This window comes from Cryptomeria japonica, chromosome 9 (assembly GCF_030272615.1).
Source record: "Cryptomeria japonica chromosome 9, Sugi_1.0, whole genome shotgun sequence".
Classification (NCBI taxonomy): Eukaryota; Viridiplantae; Streptophyta; class Pinopsida; order Cupressales; family Cupressaceae; genus Cryptomeria; species Cryptomeria japonica.
This window is the reverse complement of record NC_081413.1, coordinates 411,807,642-411,817,246: the sequence shown is the minus strand read 5'-3', so window position 1 is coordinate 411,817,246 and position 9,605 is coordinate 411,807,642.

Below are 9,605 nucleotides of genomic sequence, written 5' to 3'. Positions count from 1 at the left end.
CCTCTTATTTTAAATGAAGGAAAGATGTGAAAGATATATCAACTAGACTAGGGAAGAATAATGAAGCATACATAAACTGAAATTGCACAAACTTGTAGATCTAAAAATGAGATACTAGAAGTAGAGAAGGGGGAAGAATTTGGAAGTGTACCTGATGCTGAAAAATGAGCCAAACTAACAAGGACCAAGGCACCATGCCCCTATCCCTGAATATTTGAAATTGAGGGGTATCAGGGTGCCACACCCCTGTCCCTCATGGATTTGGGGCAATCTGAGGCCTTAGGACTGTCCTTGTGACTTTTGTTGATCCGAGAAGCCTTCCGGGTACCTATTTCTTCACCTGTAACTGCAAGGAGAGGGTTTGGGTGGCTATGTAGGGATTTTCCTCATTCAAACCCTTGTTTAAGTTATTTCCACCTCAACAAATAGCTAATTTGTATAGTAAAATAGTGTGTGTGTGCAAGATCCTAGGATGAAAGTAAACAATCTAGAGCAACCCTAAAGAGTAAACCCTAATTGCTTGTAATTGACAAAGTAAATGCTCTAAATCAATTATGCAAAGTGATCCAAAGCATGAATGTAAATGTGCAAATGATTGTAAAGAATCTCATACAAAGACATGAAAATAACATGAAATCATACCAATCCCCAAGGGAGAGATATTTGCCACTAGATCTCCTACTATTCTTCAATATCTTCAAAGCTCCTAATTGATGATGAATAATTAATTAATGCTTGAAGAATGTTGTTGAATTTTTTTGAATGTTGTTGAATGTTGTTTAATTTTTTTGAAGAATCCACATAAGCTTCTCTTTTACTACATAGAAGGATCCTTGTGCTCACTCCAATAGCTTTTTCCTTAGCTCTCAGTTCTTAGATAGATTTAGATGCCTTCAAATCAAGAAAGAGATCTCTTATGTATGAAACCCTAGATCTTAATTTTTTCTTTAGGCCAACCAAGGATTGGAATTTCCCACCAATTTATTGGGGTTAAGCATTATAATATCATAGAATTATGCTCCCAAAATTTTGAGAAAAATGTCGGGGACTGTGTTGTACTTGCACATGGTCCAACCAAATTTTCACCAAATTTTTAGGGCCATTAGATATGATGATATTATAGAAAATCCCAAAGTTACAGCTGATTTTGAGATGTTTTGATATGCAAAATCGAGCCTTAAAGGTCGAAATAAGATATAATTAGGATTTATGATTTAATGATTTATTGAAGGAATAAAATTAAAAGGGGCACACTTAGGGTAAAGGGCCCAAATTTATGATTTAGGGAGTGATGAAATATGACTTAGGATTTAATTAATTAAATACTTAAAGGAAAATTACAATGCAAGATCCAAACACACTAAGGCAGGTGCTAAACTAAGCGTAGAATTGTACCACCCTAGTAAGGGTGTACAATTTATGATGCTACACCTGGTATATGGCCAAAACCCTATTTTCCCAGTCAACTTGTAAATCACTATCTTCCAACTTATGAAAGAACTTGAAAGTGAGGACAAGGTAGAAGTTCACCTCTTGAACTTGTTGAAACTTGATGAATGTAGGATAAATGTGTTACAACATTTTGCTAAGCATCAAGTTGTTGTTAAATGATGGTTTGATAAAAGTGCCAAGGTGAAAGCCTTCTGGATCTTTGACTTGGTTCTTCTAAGGGAAAAAGCCAAAGAAAGTAAGGGTGATCACCATAAATTTGAAAGTCTATGGTTAGGTCCTTACCAAATTCTTGAAATCTTAGGAGAGAACACCTTCTGATTGAGTGTCTCCTTAACTGGAGAACTTGTACCGTTACCCATCAATGGTCAGTTTATCAAGCATTATTTTGATTAATCTAAAATTGAGCTTGATCCTTTATATCATAGTAATTTAGTTGTTTTTTATTTCTTTTTTTTCTTTTGTTCTATTTGTTTGTTTTGCTTGTTTATGTTTTCTTTTCTTTTCTTTTGTTGTCGTTGTTTGTTGCTTTGTTTCATTTGGGGAAAGTATTTACTCTCAAAATTTTTGATATGGTAGATATTCCTTTCATAACATGGTTACATTTTGAGAGACTTAGAGTCTTAGCTCTTTATAACTTCATTATTCCTAGATATTTTTGAAATCCTTTCCTACATTCATCCAAGGTGTAGCATAAACGGTTAATGATGACTTGAGTTTTTGATATTCAATTGGTAAAGACAAACTTGATTGCCCAACACCATTGTCACATTAAGATATGATAGATATGATGATAAGTTGGAAGATAGTGATTTGCAAGCTGACTGGGAAAATAAGGTTTTGGCCATATACCAGGTGTAGCATCATAAATTGTACACCCTTGCTAGGGTGGTACAATTCTACGCTTAGTTTAGCACCTGCCTTAGTGTGTTTGGATCTTGCATTGTAATTTTCTTTTAAGTATTTAATTAATTAAATCCTAAGTCATATTTCATCACTCCCTACATCATAAATTTGGGCCCTTTACCCTATGTGTGCCCCTTTTAATTTTATTCCTTCAATAAATCATTAAATCATAAATCCTAATTATGTCTTATTTCGACCTTTAAGGCTCGATTTTGCATATCAAAACATCTCAAAATCAGCTGTAACTTTGGGATTTTCAATAGAGCTTGTTTTCAAGTGAAAAATCAAAAGTCAAGTCATTTAACGTTGTCCACTATGGTCCCCAACCCGGTCTCAAAGCTTCATTGCTTTGAAAATTGCTTTAACTTTCAAGCAGTCAAGGCTTTATATCCATTAAATGAAAGTATATTTACAAAAAAATAAGAAAAAAGAATGAGATTGAAAATATTAATCTGATGCAACTTATTAGGGTGTCTCAAGTATTCTCCATCGGGACTATAAATGTATGGCTGGCAGTGGAGCACTGCATGATGAGGACTAGAGGTATCTTTGTTGGGGATATAGATGTTTGGCTGGTAGTAGAGCTATGCCTAGGATAACATTGCACAAAACACACAATTTATTTCACTCACATAGCTTGGACCCCTATTCTATTGTTGATCTTCACAATTAGAAAGATAGGGTAATTAATCAAATGCACGCACTTAAGGCTGATCTTGTTTTGTCCTAATTCAACTGTTTGGTCATTGATTCATTCATACTTTTCTTTTAATGTATTACCTTGAATGACAGTAGTCCTGGAAATCTGTGAAACCAAAGATTTTGGCATTCTAAAATGCCTAGAGTCATTTTTTTACAAAAAAGTCACCATTTGTTATTCCTTGCATATCTACCCCCATCATTTTCTTTTGCATGAAAATGTGGGTCCCCCATTTTTCCTATCTTTTGTTTTCTTTCTTTTTGCATTCTCATGTTTTTGCTTTGGACACTTCGGAACTCTAGAAGCTCAGAATTTTGAGGTGCCCTTTTGTTTGTTTTTGTGTCTCCCTTGGAACCCCGGAGTTCTGAAGCGTTCTTTTTTCCATTGTTTTTCTGTTGAGACTTCAAAATTCTGGAACTCCATGATCCTGAAGTCTCCTTCTCATCGTTTGGTTTAAGACCTTAGAACTCCAGAACCCTAAAGTCCCAAAGTCTTGTTTGCATTGTCTTATTGAGGACCTCAAAACCTTGAAGTTCTGAGGTCTTCTTTTCTTTATTGTGTGGAAGCCTTAGAATTCTGGAATCCCAAAATCCTTGTTTTGTTTTTGTTTGAGTTTTGGAATTTCAGAACCTCAGAATGCTAGAGTCTCAAGGTGTATTTTTACAAAGGCCTCAAAATCCTAGAACCTGGGAACTCTGAGCTTCCCTTTGTTTTGTCTCGGGATCATGGAACCCCAGAATCCCAAGATCATGTTTAGTGAGGTACGATCATCGAATGGGGGGTATAAATAGGGAAATATGGGTGATTTTCATTCATTTTTGTATTCCTCCACTATGAAATTCAATCTCTCCCTCCACGCATTCTACTTCCTCATTCGTCTATGTTTCCCATTTTTTCATCTTGTCAAGTTGGTTCATTTATTTGGTTTTCTCATTTTTTGTGCCTTTTAGCTAGGATAGAGTAGATTTTCCATGCTTTCAATAAAATTGGTTGGTTCGATCTTCTTTTTTACGAAATCCTAGGTTTTAGCATTTTGGGATTTCAAAACCCCAAAATCCTGAAACACCTAAGTTTTAACATGTTGGATATTGTTAGCATATGATGATACAGAATGATGATATGATGATAATGTATGTTGTCGTTGATGTCAATAAGTGAAAGTGAATTGGTATGCAGATTGGAAGAAAATGGTGAACCGATATGAAGATTTGTAAGTGAACCGGTGTCGGGGCTTCACTTAGTGTGACTATCGGTTGGTAGTCTCAGCTCTAGGGTTTCTGGTTTGGCAATCTAGCTTGTGCAATGCAACTGAAGACATTATGTGATGAGTTAGCTAAGAGATGAAAATGACATTGAGGTGTCATGTCATTTTTGTGCGCGTGAAGGATTTCCTTAAGGATATTGCATTTTAAGATTGATTGCATCGAATGTCTACCTCAGGAATGATCATTCTTCTTAGTGGTATGAGAAGAGAGAGTGATGGGTTACTGATTCCCATATGAAGTGAAGAATGAATGATGTAGATTGTCTTGTGATCTATTTAAGATTGTATTTCTCTATGCAAAGTGTTTTGGACAGTCAGGATTGGACCACTTGTACTGTAAACCTAAATGCTTAGGGTTTAGGGTTTATGCCACCGACCTAAGTGTTATCTATAAGGTCAATGATGTTTTTAATTGTTTGTTGTTGGAAAATGTTGTGTGTGTATCCGAGTGATGAGATACTTGCCAAACCAGTAAGAGGAAAATTGCAGAGTGTGATTGTAGAAGAGAGGAATTGAAAAGGATCTACCTTGGCATGTAGTGTTGCTATCATATCAGAGTTTTACCTGCTCTCTTCTAACCATTTCAACAATTGGAAAATCCCTTTACCGGGTAGCTTTAACAGACTTATTGTAAATCCTTTAACTGCGTGACTCAAGATCATTGAGTTCTTCAAATCCTCTAGCGAGGTAACCTTTAACAGGGTTTCAACCTTTAATAGGGTATATAGCCATCCCTTAACCGGGTTATCTTTAACAGGATCGATTCCTAGCAAAACCTTATTGTAAAGTCTTTGACTGGACTAGGCTCCTAACAGAGCGAGCTTAAAAAGAGTTCAAAACAAGCTTGTGGGTATTCATCCCCACCGTGGTTTTTCCCATTTGGGTTTCCACGTGAAAAAATTGTGTGTCATGAGTTGTGCAATTTTTCATGTGATGATTAAGTATTCTGTGTTTGAGTGATTATGCATGCAGAGGTAATAGGTTATGGTATTATTGGTTTACCACATGCATATGTTTATGGGTGAAGTTGTTATCAAGTATTGAATGTATTTGAAGTGTTCAGACTTATCAGTTTATGTTGTCTAAAGTCTTACTGCATTTAACCGGTATTGCCATGGTTAAGTTCAATGATGAAGACAATTGGATGGTATTGTTTTAACTTGATAAGTTGTTGAAGAAAGTTTTGTCTGTACTGATTCACCCCCCCTTCTCTTGCTATTGATTAGGGTATTTTTTGTTCATCATTATACAACATACCCAATCAAGCACCTTAGAACCCCAAAACCTCAGAGTTCTAAATTTCTCTTTCAACAAAGTTGTACACACCTCAGGATTTCAAAACTCCAGAATCCTGAAACTGTTGCACCTTGTGAAAGTTTGTTTTACCCACCCCGGAGTTCCAAAGTGCTCTTTCAAGAAAGGTTTACCTATTACGATATTTTGAAACCCAAAATCGAAGAGTCTATTTTGAAATTGGAACTGCTCTTTCAAGAAAGGTTTACCTATTACGAGATTTTGAAACCCGAAATCTCAGAGTCTGTTTTGAAATTGTCTTACCCACCTAGGAACCCTAGAACCCTGGAGTTCCAAAACTGATCCTTGGAGTGTTTTACTTATCTTGGAACACCGAAACCCCAAAGTTTTGAAATCTTCCTTTTGAGGTCTTTTTCCAAATTTGAAACCCTAGAGTTTTAGAGTTAGTTGTTTTGCCCTTTCTTTAACTCAGGACCTCGAAACCCTAGAATCCCAAAATTAGCTATTCTAAAGGGTTTTATGCCTCAAAACCCTAGAACCCTGGGGTTCAGAAATATGTAATGATTTGATAATATGAAGTACTGGCTAATTATTGATCTTTTCTTCCAAGATAAAGAAAATTGATGGAACCATCCGCAAGCAAGAAGAGGACAAAGGAAGAAGTGAAGCTCAACAAAAATCCTATAATAATAAAATATCAGTATCAAGGGCAGAATTTAGCCTCAAAACTGGAGGATGAGGTTTAGTGGGTGACCGATACTAAAATCGGGCACATAGAGATCAAAGATATCAAGACTCAACTAAAAGTTGAACCTCATACCCTAGAAGCCCTATATAGAAGGATTAAGAGAGTAGGCTTGGTAGAGGAAACTATCTTTCCACAAGTTATGTAATCACCTGAACTCATAATGACTATTGCTAAATACTACCATCCCAATACGAGACAATGTGTTAATGCAGATGGAAATATAATTGTAGATCTTTCTCTTGACATCATAGGAATGACCTTCAGAATACCAGTGAGGGAAAAGGTCTTGATGAAAGCGGAAGAGCCTTACATTTCTATATTTGTTAAGATTGCTTCTAATCATAAAAGACACATCAATGAGGTGTGGCTAGAATAGCCAAGGAAAATAAGTCTTAAGGCTATCGACATACTAAGAGAAAATTTCCAAGAGCCTCAAAGAGACCACATTATTATGTTGAGTAGAGCCTTTGGAAAGATAGATTGTAGACACTTGTACACATGGATGTTCCATTATATGACCACAATTTTGATAGGCAATGAATATTTTGACTAGCCATGAATCATTTCAGATAACATTCAAAATTACGAATCATTTCAGATAACATTCAAAATTAGATGAACACTATCCTTTAAAAAAAGTTCTTCATGACTTCTTACATTATATGGGAGGTCACTCATGCTAGCAAGTTCCTAATACTAAATACTAGAGGAAAATTAGGAGAAGAACCTAGACAAAAAAGAGTGTGGGAATATTACACTCAATTTCCTATCTCTCAGGATAAGTTGCATTTCAAAAATTAAATGATGCATTTATTTATGTTGGAATAATAAAACTGATAGGAGATGTAGGATACATCCCTACAAAACCAATGATCTACCTACCTTCAGGTCAGTGGGTTTATAGGGAATCCTTTTCTTTTACCAAGATTTTCCAGTAACAAGATAATTGTTTTGGAATATGTTAGGAAATTGGTGGGCCTATAGGCATTGTTGACTCTACAACATAAGATAAGTATTACTTTACCCATATCTCTAGAACATTATACATGTCCTAATATATAGACAGGCAAGGCGGCAGAACAAGATCTCTAGGATTTGAGCTTAAAAGAGAGAAAGGATATTATAGGCTGACAAAGCCACAAATAAAAAATTTTGAAATTGAAAGAAATATCCTAAAGAAGTTAATGGATAATGGTGAAATTCTTGATCCTAATTTCAAAGAAAAGAGAATTGATAAAAGGCCTCTGATCAGATGATCTAACCCAGAAGAGTCAAATATTGAAATTGTTACTGCAAAAGGTTTTGGAGAGAACAAGGTAATGGCTAAGCTTAAGGATCCGGCCAAGTGCTGCCCAGGAGAAGAAAAACGGAAATTTTTTTGATAACCCTCATACCAAAGTCCAAAAATAATATGTAAGAATAATGAGGTCTAATTAAAGGAATAATACTTCCATTGATCTTGAAAAGTCTCAATTCTTGAAAATTATCACCGAAAATGGGATTACTACAGGGTTACGAGAAATCCCACAAGATTTCGTCACCCCCATTGTTCCTACCATAGGTATTGTTCTATGAGAGGGTGCCTCTCAAGAGGAAACTACTGAATCACAACCTCCTCATACTTCTTCAACACAATAGGCTACACCTCCTCCCATGCAAAGCCAAGAATGAGTTATCATTCATAATGTTGATAAAGATTCTGATGAAGATGATGAACCAATTGCAGTTGTAGCAAAGAAGAGGAAAGTTGAAAATAAATGAAAAGAACCACAGGAGGAACCTACTACAACTCAATCAAAAAAACAACCAGAGGTTATAGAAGAGCCAACAGTACAAGTGCAACCAGTTGAAATTCATGTACAAGTTATGGGAGAAGGAGGGCTTGATGAAGAACATGTTGAACATGATGAGCAAGATGAAAGGATGGTCATTACTCCTAAAGGTCAAGAGAAATTGCTTTAGCAGTTAAGAGGAAATGAGCAAGGGTAGGAGACTAAAACATAAAGACCATTTGAACAAGTTTTTGAGAAGTTGGAAGAGATACCAATAATACAACAACCCGATCCAAATCAGGCCCTTCAGGATAATCTTTCTCAACAAGTTGCCCAGCTCCAACAAAGGCCACCAACTCCTTTAGACCAAAAAGATGAAGAGCACCAAGAAGATGAATAGGTTTAGAATATAGAATCCCACATGATCATTATGAATGTAACAATGTAGGAAGGGGAACAAGAAGACTCTATTTCACAATGGTTATATTTTACTTTCAAGAAGAAGTCAAAGGTCATTCTCTTGAATATAACTTTGCAGGAGCTAATTACTGAATCTTCAAGGAGAGTAAACAAAGGGAGAAAAACTCATCATCTTTGAAGGATGGATTCAAGGGATGTAATTGTTGATATAGAAGCACCAGTTCAGGATGCTAAAGGATCATCCCAAGCTACCCCTAGATACCAAGTGTCAAAGGTTAACCTAGGTAAACAAACTAAGTGGGGAGAGATTGATAATTTAGTTGCTTCCACTTCCACTGTCAGAATAAGGATGGAGAAAGAATATAAAACTAAGGCAAAGGTCAAGGAACAATTAAGGTAGTATAAACAACTAATCATGGAGATAGCCAAGCCTTTGGATTCTAGAACTGTTGATGCCTTTCCATCTACGTCATCGCTTCCATAAGGTGATATTAAGGTATTATATGAGATAAGACAAGTGGCTGCAATAGTTAAGACTTGGGTGAAAGATCAATTGAACAAAGCAAAACTATTCTTACAGAGTATGATGAAAATTGATGAATAAGAACATTTTGATGAAAATTATCTTATTTAGTGTTCCACAATATGGGAACAACAATTTTTTTCAGTTGTCCAAGTAGAATAAGGTTTTAAAGAAAATTAGAGGGTTAGAAAAAGAAGTGATTACAAAAGAGGATCTATTGGGAGGATAGACTATTGATAAATTGCAATCATGTATAGATATTTTAGATCTGAAGATAGAAGTAATGGAGCAAAGTCGCATCAAGGTTCTTAAAGAACATCCTCTACTTCTTGATGCACTTGAACAGTATGAGTAGTTCTTAGTTAAATTATTGGGAAGACATGGCCACAACCTCAAGTACGACAGAGTGTTCCGTCAAGAGGTGGTACTCAACAAACGAGATTCATCTCTTGCTAATCATTTTGCAGAGATTGTGAAAGTTACTATGGACACAATGAACAAGTATATGTATGTAATTTTCTAGTGTCAAGAAGTTGAGGAAATAATGGATCAAATGATCAGCAAGGTAG